Below are 14,936 nucleotides of genomic sequence, written 5' to 3'. Positions count from 1 at the left end.
CACTTTCCTGAGTATGTGAAGTGTTTTATTTTCACACCTCCAGCCAGGGGTGAACCCTGAAATCTTACCCTGCGTGAAGCTCCATGACCCTGGGTAGAAGGTGCGACTTCATCCCCTTGAAGCATAACACCTCCAAGTGTCACAAGTATCAGTACAACTGGTGCCTGGAGGCTGGAAACAAACCCAAGGCCTTGCAGGCCTTGTTCTGATACTGTAAATGAGTTAAATACACTTTCCTGAGTAAGTGAAGTGTTTTATTTTCACACTTCCATCCAGGGGTGAACCCTGAAATCTCACCCTGCGCGAAGCTCCATGACCCTGGGTAGAAGGTGCGACTTCATCCCCTTGAAGCCTAACACCTGCAAATGTCACAAGTATCAGTAAAACTGGTGCCAGGAGGCTGGAAGTAGGCCCAAGGCCTTGCAGGCCTTATTCTGATACTGTAAAGGAGCTAAATACACTTTCCTGAGTGTGTGAAGTGTTTTATTTTCACACCTCCAGCCAGGGGTGAAGCCTGAAATCTCACCCTGCGCGGAGCTCCATGACCCTGGGTAGAAGGTGCGACTTCACCCCCTTGAAGCCTAACACCTACAAATGTCACAAGTATCAGTAAAACTGGTGCCAGGAGGCTGGAAGTAGGCCCAAGGCCTTGCAGGCCTTATTCTGATACTGTAAAGCAGCTAAATACGCTTTCCTGAGTATGTGAAGTGTTTTATTTTCACACCTCCAGCCAGGGGTGAAGCCTGAAATCTCACCCTGCGCGGAGCTCCATAACCCTGGGTAGAAGGTGCGGCTTCATCCCCTTGAAGCCTAACACCTACAAATGTCACAAGTATCAGTAAAACTGGTGCCAGGAGGCTGGAAGTAGGCCCAAGGCCTTGCAGGCCTTATTCTGATACTGTAAAGCAGCTAAATACGCTTTCCTGAGTATGTGAAGTGTTTTATTTTCACACCTCCAGCCAGGGGTGAAGCCTGAAATCTCACCCTGCGCGGAGCTCCATAACCCTGGGTAGAAGGTGCGACTTCATCCCCTTGAAGCATAACACCTGCAAATGTCACAAGTATCAGTAAAACTGGTGCCTGGAGGCTGGAAACACACCCAAGGCCTTGCAGGCCTTATTGTGATACTGTAAAGCAGTTAAATACGCTTTCCTGAGTATGTGAAGTGTTTTATTTTCACACCTCCAGCCAGGGGTGAACCCTGAAATCTTACCCTGCGCGAAGCTCCATGACCCTGGGTAGAAGGTGCGACTTCATCCCCTTGAAGCATAACACCTCCAAGTGTCACAAGTATCAGTACAACTGGTGCCTGGAGGCTGGAAACAAACCCAAGGCCTTGCAGGCCTTGTTCTGATACTGTAAATGAGTTAAATACACTTTCCTGAGTAAGTGAAGTGTTTTATTTTCACACTTCCATCCAGGGGTGAACCCTGATATCTCACCCTGCGCGGAGCTCCATAACCCTGGGTAGAAGTTGCGACTTCATCCCCTTGAAGCCTAACACCTGCAAATGTCACCAGTATCAGTAAAACTGGAGTCTGGAGGCTGGAAACACACCCAAGGCATTGCAGGTCCTATTCTGATACTGTAAAGGAGTTAAATACACTTTAATGAGTATGTGAAGTGTTTTGTTTTCACACCACCAGCCAGGGGTGAACCCTGAATTCTCACCCTGAGCGGAGCTCCATAACCCTGGGTAGAAGGTGCGACTTCATCCCCTTGAAGCCTAACACCTGCAAACGTCACAAGCATCAGTAAAACTGGTGCCTGGGTGCTGGAAACACACCCAAGGCCTTGCAGGCCTTATCCTGATACTGTAAAGGAGTTAAATACACTTTCCTGAGTATGTGAAGTGTTTTGTTTTCACACCTTGAGCCAGGGGTGAACCCTGAAATCTAACCCTGCGCGGAGCTCCATGACCCTGGGTAGAAGGTGCGACTTCTTCCCCTTGAAGCCTAACACCTGCAAATGTCACCAGTATCAGTAAAACTGGTGTCTGGAGGCTGGAAACACACCCAAGGCATTGCAGGCCCTATTCTGATACTGTAAAGGAGTGAAATACACTTTACTGAGTATGTGAAGTGATTTGTTTTCACACCTCCAGCCAGGGGTGAACCCTGAAATCTTACCCTGCGCGGAGCTCCATGACCCTGGGTAGAAGGTGCGACTTCATCCCCTTGAAGCATAACACCTCCAAGTGTCACAAGTATCAGTACAACTGGTGCCTGGAGGCTGGAAACAAACCCAAGGCCTTGCAGGCCTTGTTCTGATACTGTAAAGGAGTTAAATACACTTTCCTGAGTAAGTGAAGTGTTTTATTTTCACACTTCCATCCAGGGGTGAACCCTGAAATCTCACCCTGCGCGGAGCTCCATAACCCTGGGTAGAAGGTGCGACTTCATCCCCTTGAAGCCTAACACCTGCAAATGTCACAAGTATCAGTAAAACTGGTGCCTGGAGGCTGGAAACACACCCAAGGCCTTGCAGGCCTTATTGTGATACTGTAAAGCAGTTAAATACACTTTCCTGAGTATGTGAAGTGTTTTATTTTCACACCTCCAGCCAGGGGTGAACCCTGAAATCTTACCCTGCGCGAAGCTCCATGACCCTGGGTAGAAGGTGCGACTTCATCCCCTTGAAGCATAACACCTCCAAGTGTCACAAGTATCAGTACAACTGGTGCCTGGAGGCTGGAAACAAACCCAAGGCCTTGCAGGCCTTGTTCTGATACTGTAAATGAGTTAAATACACTTTCCTGAGTAAGTGAAGTGTTTTATTTTCACACTTCCATCCAGGGGTGAACCCTGAAATCTCACCCTGCGCGAAGCTCCATGACCCTGGGTAGAAGGTGCGACTTCATCCCCTTGAAGCCTAACACCTGCAAATGTCACAAGTATCAGTAAAACTGGTGCCAGGAGGCTGGAAGTAGGCCCAAGGCCTTGCAGGCCTTATTCTGATACTGTAAAGGAGCTAAATACACTTTCCTGAGTATGTGAAGTGTTTTATTTTCACACCTCCTGCCAGGGGTGAAGCCTGAAATCTCACCCTGCGCGGAGCTCCATGACCCTGGGTAGAAGGTGCGACTTCATCCCCTTGAAGCCTAACAACTACAAATGTCACAAGTATCAGTAAAACTGGTGCCAGGAGGCTGGAAGTAGGCCCAAGGCCTTGCAGGCCTTATTCTGATACTGTCAAGCAGCTAAATACGCTTTCCTGAGTATGTGAAGTGTTTTATTTTCACACCTCCAGCCAGGGGTGAAGCCTGAAATCTCACCCTGCGCGGAGCTCCATAACCCTGGGTAGAAGGTGCGGCTTCATCCCCTTGAAGCCTAACACCTGCAAATGTCACAAGTATCAGTAAATCTGGTGCCAGGAGGCTGGAAGTAGGCCCAAGGCCTTGCAGGCCTTATTCTGATACTGTAAAGCAGCTAAATACACTTTCCTGAGTATGTGAAGTGTTTTATTTTCACACTTCCATCCAGGGGTGAACCCTGAAATCTCACCCTGCGCGGAGCTCCATAACCCTGGGTAGAAGGTGCGACTTCATCCCCTTGAAGCCTAACACCTACAAATGTCACAAGTATCAGTAAAACTGGTGCCAGGAGGCTGGAAGTAGGCCCAAGGCCTTGCAGGCCTTATTCTGATATTGTAAAGCAGCTAAATACACTTTCCTGAGTATGTGAAGTGTATATTTTTCACACCTCAAGCCTGGGGTGAACCCTGAAATCTCACCCTGCGCGGAGCTCCATGACCCTGGGTAGAAGGTGCGACTTCATCCCCTTGAAGCCTAACACCTGCAAATGTCACAAGCATCAGTAAAACTGGTGCCTGGATGCTGGAAACACACCCAAGGCCTTGCAGGCCTTATTCTGATACTGTAAAGGAGTTAAATACACTTTCCTGAGTATGTGAAGTGTTTTATTTTCACACCTCCAGCCAGGGGTGAACCCTGATATCTCACCCTGCGCGGAGCTCCATACCCTTGGGTAGAAGGTGCAACTTTATCCCCTTGAAGCCTAACACCTGCAAATGTCACAAGTATCAGTAAATTGGTGCCAGGAGGCTGGAATTAGGCCCAAGGCCTGGCAGGCCTTGTTCTGATACTGTGAAGGAGTTAAATACACTTTACTGAGTATGTAAAGTGTTTTGTTTTCACACCAACAGCCAGGGGTGAACCCTGAATTCTCACCCTGCGCGGAGCTCCATAACCTTGGGTAGAAGGTGCAACTTCATCCCCTTGAAGCCTAACACCTGCAAATGTCACAAGTATCAGTAAATTGGTGCTAGGAGGCTGGAACTAGGCCCAAGGCCTTGTTATGATACTGTGAAGGAGTTAAATACACTTTACTGAGTATGTAAAGTGTTTTGTTTTCACACCAACAGCCAGGGGTGAACCCTGAATTCTCACCCTGCGCGGAGCTCCATAACGCTGGGTAGAAGTTGCGACTTCATCCCCTTGAAGCCTAACACCTGCAAATGTCACCAGTATCAGTAAAACTGGTGTCTGGAGGCTGGAAACACACCCAAGGCATTGCAGGTCCTATTCTGATACTGTAAAGGAGTTAAATACACTTTACTGAGAATGTGAAGTGTTTTGTTTTCACACCTTGAGCCAGGGGTGAACCCTGAAATCTAACCCTGCGCGGAGCTCCATGACCCTGGGTAGAAGGTGCGACTTCCTCCCCTTGAAGCCTAACACCTGCAAATGTCACAAGGATCATTAAAACTGGTGTCTGGAGGCTGGAATTAGGCCCAAGGCCTTGCAGGCCTTGTTCAGTTACTGTGAAGGAGATAGATACTCTTTACTGAGTATGTGAAGTGTTTTGTTTACACACAAACAGCCAGGGGTGAACCCTGAATTCTCACCCTGCGCAGAGCTCCATAACCCTGGGTAGAAGGTGCGACTTCATCCCCTTGAAGCCTAACACCTGCAAATGTCACAAGCATCAGTAAAACTGGTGCCTGGATGCTGGAAACACACCCAAGGCCTTGCAGGCCTTATTCTGATACTGTAAAGCAGCTAAATACGCTTTCCTGAGTATGTGAAGTGTTTTATTTTCACACCTCCAGCCAGGGGTGAAGCCTGAAATCTCACCCTGCGCGGAGCTCCATAACCCTGGGTAGAAGGTGCGACTTCATCCCCTTGAAGCCTAACACCTGCAAATGTCACAAGTATCAGTAAAACTGGTGCCTGGAGGCTGGAAACACACCCAAGGCCTTGCAGGCCTTATTGTGATACTGTAAAGCAGTTAAATACACTTTCCTGAGTATGTGAAGTGTTTTATTTTCACACCTCCAGCCAGGGGTGAACCCTGAAATCTTACCCTGCGCGAAGCTCCATGACCCTGGGTAGAAGGTGCGACTTCATCCCCTTGAAGCATAACACCTCCAAGTGTCACAAGTATCAGTACAACTGGTGCCTGGAGGCTGGAAACAAACCCAAGGCCTTGCAGGCCTTGTTCTGATACTGTAAATGAGTTAAATACACTTTCCTGAGTAAGTGAAGTGTTTTATTTTCACACTTCCATCCAGGGGTGAACCCTGAAATCTCACCCTGCGCGAAGCTCCATGACCCTGGGTAGAAGGTGCGACTTCATCCCCTTGAAGCCTAACACCTGCAAATGTCACAAGTATCAGTAAAACTGGTGCCAGGAGGCTGGAAGTAGGCCCAAGGCCTTGCAGGCCTTATTCTGATACTGTAAAGGAGCTAAATACACTTTCCTGAGTGTGTGAAGTGTTTTATTTTCACACCTCCAGCCAGGGGTGAAGCCTGAAATCTCACCCTGCGCGGAGCTCCATGACCCTGGGTAGAAGGTGCGACTTCACCCCCTTGAAGCCTAACACCTACAAATGTCACAAGTATCAGTAAAACTGGTGCCAGGAGGCTGGAAGTAGGCCCAAGGCCTTGCAGGCCTTATTCTGATACTGTAAAGCAGCTAAATACGCTTTCCTGAGTATGTGAAGTGTTTTATTTTCACACCTCCAGCCAGGGGTGAAGCCTGAAATCTCACCCTGCGCGGAGCTCCATAACCCTGGGTAGAAGGTGCGGCTTCATCCCCTTGAAGCCTAACACCTACAAATGTCACAAGTATCAGTAAAACTGGTGCCAGGAGGCTGGAAGTAGGCCCAAGGCCTTGCAGGCCTTATTCTGATACTGTAAAGCAGCTAAATACGCTTTCCTGAGTATGTGAAGTGTTTTATTTTCACACCTCCAGCCAGGGGTGAAGCCTGAAATCTCACCCTGCGCGGAGCTCCATAACCCTGGGTAGAAGGTGCGACTTCATCCCCTTGAAGCCTAACACCTGCAAATGTCACAAGTATCAGTAAAACTGGTGCCTGGAGGCTGGAAACACACCCAAGGCCTTGCAGGCCTTATTGTGATACTGTAAAGCAGTTAAATACACTTTCCTGAGTATGTGAAGTGTTTTATTTTCACACCTCCAGCCAGGGGTGAACCCTGAAATCTTACCCTGCGCGAAGCTCCATGACCCTGGGTAGAAGGTGCGACTTCATCCCCTTGAAGCATAACACCTCCAAGTGTCACAAGTATCAGTACAACTGGTGCCTGGAGGCTGGAAACAAACCCAAGGCCTTGCAGGCCTTGTTCTGATACTGTAAATGAGTTAAATACACTTTCCTGAGTAAGTGAAGTGTTTTATTTTCACACTTCCATCCAGGGGTGAACCCTGATATCTCACCCTGCGCGGAGCTCCATAACCCTGGGTAGAAGTTGCGACTTCATCCCCTTGAAGCCTAACACCTGCAAATGTCACCAGTATCAGTAAAACTGGAGTCTGGAGGCTGGAAACACACCCAAGGCATTGCAGGTCCTATTCTGATACTGTAAAGGAGTTAAATACACTTTAATGAGTATGTGAAGTGTTTTGTTTTCACACCACCAGCCAGGGGTGAACCCTGAATTCTCACCCTGAGCGGAGCTCCATAACCCTGGGTAGAAGGTGCGACTTCATCCCCTTGAAGCCTAACACCTGCAAACGTCACAAGCATCAGTAAAACTGGTGCCTGGGTGCTGGAAACACACCCAAGGCCTTGCAGGCCTTATCCTGATACTGTAAAGGAGTTAAATACACTTTCCTGAGTATGTGAAGTGTTTTGTTTTCACACCTTGAGCCAGGGGTGAACCCTGAAATCTAACCCTGCGCGGAGCTCCATGACCCTGGGTAGAAGGTGCGACTTCTTCCCCTTGAAGCCTAACACCTGCAAATGTCACCAGTATCAGTAAAACTGGTGTCTGGAGGCTGGAAACACACCCAAGGCATTGCAGGCCCTATTCTGATACTGTAAAGGAGTGAAATACACTTTACTGAGTATGTGAAGTGATTTGTTTTCACACCTCCAGCCAGGGGTGAACCCTGAAATCTTACCCTGCGCGGAGCTCCATGACCCTGGGTAGAAGGTGCGACTTCATCCCCTTGAAGCATAACACCTCCAAGTGTCACAAGTATCAGTACAACTGGTGCCTGGAGGCTGGAAACAAACCCAAGGCCTTGCAGGCCTTGTTCTGATACTGTAAAGGAGTTAAATACACTTTCCTGAGTAAGTGAAGTGTTTTATTTTCACACTTCCATCCAGGGGTGAACCCTGAAATCTCACCCTGCGCGGAGCTCCATAACCCTGGGTAGAAGGTGCGTCTTCATCCCCTTGAAGCCTAACACCTGCAAATGTCACAAGTATCAGTAAAACTGGTGCCTGGAGGCTGGAAACACACCCAAGGCCTTGCAGGCCTTATTGTGATACTGTAAAGCAGTTAAATACACTTTCCTGAGTATGTGAAGTGTTTTATTTTCACACCTCCAGCCAGGGGTGAACCCTGAAATCTTACCCTGCGCGAAGCTCCATGACCCTGGGTAGAAGGTGCGACTTCATCCCCTTGAAGCATAACACCTCCAAGTGTCACAAGTATCAGTACAACTGGTGCCTGGAGGCTGGAAACAAACCCAAGGCCTTGCAGGCCTTGTTCTGATACTGTAAATGAGTTAAATACACTTTCATGAGTAAGTGAAGTGTTTTATTTTCACACTTCCATCCAGGGGTGAACCCTGAAATCTCACCCTGCGCGAAGCTCCATGACCCTGGGTAGAAGGTGCGACTTCATCCCCTTGAAGCCTAACACCTGCAAATGTCACAAGTATCAGTAAAACTGGTGCCAGGAGGCTGGAAGTAGGCCCAAGGCCTTGCAGGCCTTATTCTGATACTGTAAAGGAGCTAAATACACTTTCCTGAGTATGTGAAGTGTTTTATTTTCACACCTCCAGCCAGGGGTGAAGCCTGAAATCTCACCCAGCGCGGAGCTCCATGACCCTGGGTAGAAGGTGCGACTTCATCCCCTTGAAGCCTAACAACTACAAATGTCACAAGTATCAGTAAAACTGGTGCCAGGAGGCTGGAAGTAGGCCCAAGGCCTTGCAGGCCTTATTCTGATACTGTAAAGCAGCTAAATACGCTTTCCTGAGTATGTGAAGTGTTTTATTTTCACACCTCCAGCCAGGGGTGAAGCCTGAAATCTCACCCTGCGCGGAGCTCCATAACCCTGGGTAGAAGGTGCGGCTTCATCCCCTTGAAGCCTAACACCTGCAAATGTCACAAGTATCAGTAAAACTGGTGCCTGGAGGCTGGAAACACACCCAAGGCCTTGCAGGCCTTATTGTGATACTGTAAAGCAGTTAAATACGCTTTCCTGAGTATGTGAAGTGTTTTATTTTCACACCTCCAGCCAGGGGTGAACCCTGAAATCTTACCCTGCGCGAAGCTCCATGACCCTGTGTAGAAGGTGCGACTTCATCCCCTTGAAGCATAACACCTCCAAGTGTCACAAGTATCAGTACAACTGGTGCCTGGAGGCTGGAAACAAACCCAAGGCCTTGCAGGCCTTGTTCTGATACTGTAAATGAGTTAAATACACTTTCCTGAGTAAGTGAAGTGTTTTATTTTCACACTTCCATCCAGGGGTGAACCCTGATATCTCACCCTGCGCGGAGCTCCATAACCCTGGGTAGAAGTTGCGACTTCATCCCCTTGAAGCCTAACACCTGCAAATGTCACCAGTATCAGTAAAACTGGAGTCTGGAGGCTGGAAACACACCCAAGGCATTGCAGGTCCTATTCTGATACTGTAAAGGAGTTAAATACACTTTAATGAGTATGTGAAGTGTTTTGTTTTCACACCACCAGCCAGGGGTGAACCCTGAATTCTCACCCTGAGCGGAGCTCCATAACCCTGGGTAGAAGGTGCGACTTCATCCCCTTGAAGCCTAACACCTGCAAACGTCACAAGCATCAGTAAAACTGGTGCCTGGGTGCTGGAAACACACCCAAGGCCTTGCAGGCCTTATCCTGATACTGTAAAGGAGTTAAATACACTTTCCTGAGTATGTGAAGTGTTTTGTTTTCACACCTTGAGCCAGGGGTGAACCCTGAAATCTAACCCTGCGCGGAGCTCCATGACCCTGGGTAGAAGGTGCGACTTCTTCCCCTTGAAGCCTAACACCTGCAAATGTCACCAGTATCAGTAAAACTGGTGTCTGGAGGCTGGAAACACACCCAAGGCATTGCAGGCCCTATTCTGATACTGTAAAGGAGTGAAATACACTTTACTGAGTATGTGAAGTGATTTGTTTTCACACCTCCAGCCAGGGGTGAACCCTGAAATCTTACCCTGCGCGGAGCTCCATGACCCTGGGTAGAAGGTGCGACTTCATCCCCTTGAAGCATAACACCTCCAAGTGTCACAAGTATCAGTACAACTGGTGCCTGGAGGCTGGAAACAAACCCAAGGCCTTGCAGGCCTTGTTCTGATACTGTAAAGGAGTTAAATACACTTTCCTGAGTAAGTGAAGTGTTTTATTTTCACACTTCCATCCAGGGGTGAACCCTGAAATCTCACCCTGCGCGGAGCTCCATAACCCTGGGTAGAAGGTGCGACTTCATCCCCTTGAAGCCTAACACCTGCAAATGTCACAAGTATCAGTAAAACTGGTGCCTGGAGGCTGGAAACACACCCAAGGCCTTGCAGGCCTTATTGTGATACTGTAAAGCAGTTAAATACACTTTCCTGAGTATGTGAAGTGTTTTATTTTCACACCTCCAGCCAGGGGTGAACCCTGAAATCTTACCCTGCGCGAAGCTCCATGACCCTGGGTAGAAGGTGCGACTTCATCCCCTTGAAGCATAACACCTCCAAGTGTCACAAGTATCAGTACAACTGGTGCCTGGAGGCTGGAAACAAACCCAAGGCCTTGCAGGCCTTGTTCTGATACTGTAAATGAGTTAAATACACTTTCCTGAGTAAGTGAAGTGTTTTATTTTCACACTTCCATCCAGGGGTGAACCCTGAAATCTCACCCTGCGCGAAGCTCCATGACCCTGGGTAGAAGGTGCGACTTCATCCCCTTGAAGCCTAACACCTGCAAATGTCACAAGTATCAGTAAAACTGGTGCCAGGAGGCTGGAAGTAGGCCCAAGGCCTTGCAGGCCTTATTCTGATACTGTAAAGCAGCTAAATACGCTTTCCTGAGTATGTGAAGTGTTTTATTTTCACACCTCCAGCCAGGGGTGAAGCCTGAAATCTCACCCTGCGCGGAGCTCCATAACCCTGGGTAGAAGGTGCGGCTTCATCCCCTTGAAGCCTAACACCTGCAAATGTCACAAGTATCAGTAAATCTGGTGCCAGGAGGCTGGAAGTAGGCCCAAGGCCTTGCAGGCCTTATTCTGATACTGTAAAGCAGCTAAATACGCTTTCCTGAGTATGTGAAGTGTTTTATTTTCACACTTCCATCCAGGGGTGAACTCTGAAATCTCACCCTGCGCGGAGCTCCATAACCCTGGGTAGAAGGTGCGACTTCATCCCCTTGAAGCCTAACACCTACAAATGTCACAAGTATCAGTAAAACTGGTGCCAGGAGGCTGGAAGTAGGCCCAAGGCCTTGCAGGCCTTATTCTGATACTGTAAAGCAGCTAAATACACTTTCCTGAGTATGTGAAGTGTATATTTTTCACACCTCAAGCCTGGGGTGAACCCTGAAATCTCACCCTGCGCGGAGCTCCATGACCCTGGGTAGAAGGTGCGACTTCATCCCCTTGAAGCCTAACACCTACAAATGTCACAAGTATCAGTAAAACTGGTGCCAGGAGGCTGGAAGTAGGCCCAAGGCCTTGCAGGCCTTGTTCTGATACTGTAAAGGAGTTAAATACACTTTCCTGAGTATGTGAAGTGTTTTATTTTCACACTTCCATCCAGGGGTGAACCCTGAAATCTCACCCTGCGCGGAGCTCCATGACCCTGGGTAGAAGGTGCGACTTCATCCCCTTGAAGCCTAACACCTGCAAATGTCACAAGTATCAGTAAAACTGGTGCCTGGAGGCTGGAAACACACCCAAGGCCTTGCAGGCCTTATTATGATACTGTAAAGCAGTTAAATACACTTTCCTGAGGATGTGAAGTGTTTTATTTTCACACCTCAAGCCTGGGGTGAAGCCAGAAATCTCACCCTGCGCGGAGCTCCATGACACTGGGTAGAAGGTGCGACTTCATCCCCTTGAAGCCTAACACCTGCAAATGTCACAAGTATCAGTAAAACTGGTGCCAGGACGCTGGAAGTAGGCCCAAGGCCTTGCAGGCCTTATTCTGATACTGTAAAGCAGCTAAATACAATTTCCTGAGTATGTGAAGTGTTTTATTTTCACACCTCCAGCCAGGGGTGAAGCCTGAAATCTCACCCTGCGCGGAGCTCCATGACCCTGGGTAGAAGGTGCGACTTCATCCCCTTGAAGCCTAACACCTGCAAATGTCACAAGTATCAGTAAAACTGGTGCCAGGAGGCTGGAAGTAGGCCCAAGGCCTTGCAGGCCTTATTCTGATACTGTAAAGGAGCTAAATATACTTTCCTGAGTATGTGAAGCTTTTATTTTCACACCTCAAGCATGGGGTGAACCCTGAAATCTCACCCTGCGCGGAGCTCCATAACCCTGGGTAGAAGGTGCGACTTGATCCCCTTGAAGCCCAACACCTGCAAATGTCACAAGTATCAGTAAAACTGGTGCCAGTAGGCTGGATGTAGGCCCAAGGCCTTGCAGGCCTTATTCTGATACTGTAAAGGAGCTAAATACACTTTCCTGAGTATGTGAAGTGTTTTATTTTCACACCTCAAGCCTGGGGTGAACCCTGAAATCTCACCCTGCGCGGAGCTCCATGACCCTGGGTAGAAGGTGCGACTTCATCCCCTTGAAGCCTAACACCTACAAATGTCACAAGTATCAGTAAATCTGGTGCCAGGAGGCTGGAAGTAGGCCCAAGGCCTTGCAGGCCTTATTCTGATACAGTAAAGCAGCTAAATACACTTTCCTGAGTATGTGAAGTGTTTTATTTTAACACCTCCAGCCTGGGGTGAAGCCTGAAACCTTACCCTGCACGGAGCTCCATGACCCTGGGTAGAAGGTGCGACTTCATCCCCTTGAAGCCTAACACCTGCAAATGTCACAAGTATCAGTAAAACTGGTGCCAGGAGGCTGGAAGTAGGCCCAAGGCCTTGCAGGCCTTATTCTGATACTGTAAAGGAGCTAAATACACTTTCCTGAGTATGTGAAGTGTTTTATTTTCACACCTCCAGCCAGGGGTGAAGCCTGAAATCTCACCCTGCGCGGAGCTCCATGACCCTGGGTAGAAGGTGCGACTTCATCCCCTTGAAGCCTAACACCTACAAATGTCACAAGTATCAGTAAAACTGGTGCCAGGAGGCTGGAAGTAGGCCCAAGGCCTTGCAGGCCTTATTCCGATACTGTAAAGCAGCTAAATACACTTTCCTGAGTATGTGAAGTGTTTTATTTTCACACCTCCAGCCAGGGGTGAAGCCTGAAATCTCACCCTGCGCGGAGCTCCATGACCCTGGGTAGAAGGTGCGACTTCATCCCCTTGAAGCCTAACACCTCCAAGTGTCACAAGTATCAGTACAACTGGTGCCTGGAGGCTGGAAACACACCCAAGGCCTTGCAGGCCTTATTGTGATACTGTAAAGCAGTTAAATACACTTTCCTGAGTATGTGAAGTGTTTTATTTTCACACCTCCAGCCAGGGGTGAACCCTGAAATCTTACCCTGCGCGAAGCTCCATGACCCTGGGTAGAAGGTGCGACTTCATCCCCTTGAAGCATAACACCTCCAAGTGTCACAAGTATCAGTACAACTGGTGCCTGGAGGCTGGAAACAAACCCAAGGCCTTGCAGGCCTTGTTCTGATACTGTAAATGAGTTAAATACACTTTCCTGAGTAAGTGAAGTGTTTTATTTTCACACTTCCATCCAGGGGTGAACCCTGATATCTCACCCTGCGCGGAGCTCCATAACCCTGGGTAGAAGTTGCGACTTCATCCCCTTGAAGCCTAACACCTGCAAATGTCACCAGTATCAGTAAAACTGGAGTCTGGAGGCTGGAAACACACCCAAGGCATTGCAGGTCCTATTCTGATACTGTAAAGGAGTTAAATACACTTTAATGAGTATGTGAAGTGTTTTGTTTTCACACCACCAGCCAGGAGTGAACCCTGAATTCTCACCCTGAGCGGAGCTCCATAACCCTGGGTAGAAGGTGCGACTTCATCCCCTTGAAGCCTAACACCTGCAAACGTCACAAGCATCAGTAAAACTGGTGCCTGGGTGCTGGAAACACACCCAAGGCCTTGCAGGCCTTATCCTGATACTGTAAAGGAGTTAAATACACTTTCCCGAGTATGTGAAGTGTTTTGTTTTCACACCTTGAGCCAGGGGTGAACCCTGAAATCTAACCCTGCGCGGAGCTCCATGACCCTGGGTAGAAGGTGCGACTTCATCCCCTTGAAGCCTAACACCTGCAAATGTCACCAGTATCAGTAAAACTGGTGTCTGGAGGCTGGAAACACACCCAAGGCATTGCAGGCCCTATTCTGATACTGTAAAGGAGTGAAATACACTTTCCTGAGTATGTGAAGTGATTTGTTTTCACACCTCCAGCCAGGGGTGAACCCTGAAATCTTACCCTGCGCGGAGCTCCATGACCCTGGGTAGAAGGTGCGACTTCATCCCCTTGAAGCATAACACCTCCAAGTGTCACAAGTATCAGTACAACTGGTGCCTGGAGGCTGGAAACAAACCCAAGGCCTTGCAGGCCTTGTTCTGATACTGTAAAGGAGTTAAATACACTTTCCTGAGTAAGTGAAGTGTTTTATTTTCACACTTCCATCCAGGGGTGAACCCTGAAATCTCACCCTGCGCGGAGCTCCATAACCCTGGGTAGAAGGTGCGACTTCATCCCCTTGAAGCCTAACACCTGCAAATGTCACAAGTATCAGTAAAACTGGTGCCTGGAGGCTGGAAACACACCCAAGGCCTTGCAGGCCTTATTGTGATACTGTAAAGCAGTTAAATACACTTTCCTGAGTATGTGAAGTGTTTTATTTTCACACCTCCAGCCAGGGGTGAACCCTGAAATCTTACCCTGCGTGAAGCTCCATGACCCTGGGTAGAAGGTGCGACTTCATCCCCTTGAAGCATAACACCTCCAAGTGTCACAAGTATCAGTACAACTGGTGCCTGGAGGCTGGAAACAAACCCAAGGCCTTGCAGGCCTTGTTCTGATACTGTAAATGAGTTAAATACACTTTCCTGAGTAAGTGAAGTGTTTTATTTTCACACTTCCATCCAGGGGTGAACCCTGAAATCTCACCCTGCGCGAAGCTCCATGACCCTGGGTAGAAGGTGCGACTTCATCCCCTTGAAGCCTAACACCTGCAAATGTCACAAGTATCAGTAAAACTGGTGCCAGGAGGCTGGAAGTAGGCCCAAGGCCTTGCAGGCCTTATTCTGATACTGTAAAGGAGCTAAATACACTTTCCTGAGTGTGTGAAGTGTTTTATTTTCACACCTCCAGCCAGGGGTGAAGCCTGAAAT

The sequence above is a fragment of the Triturus cristatus genome, unplaced genomic scaffold (assembly GCF_964204655.1).
Source record: "Triturus cristatus unplaced genomic scaffold, aTriCri1.1 SCAFFOLD_586, whole genome shotgun sequence".
In the NCBI taxonomy this organism is placed as follows: Eukaryota; Metazoa; Chordata; class Amphibia; order Caudata; family Salamandridae; genus Triturus; species Triturus cristatus.
Note: the sequence above shows the minus strand (reverse complement) of the source record.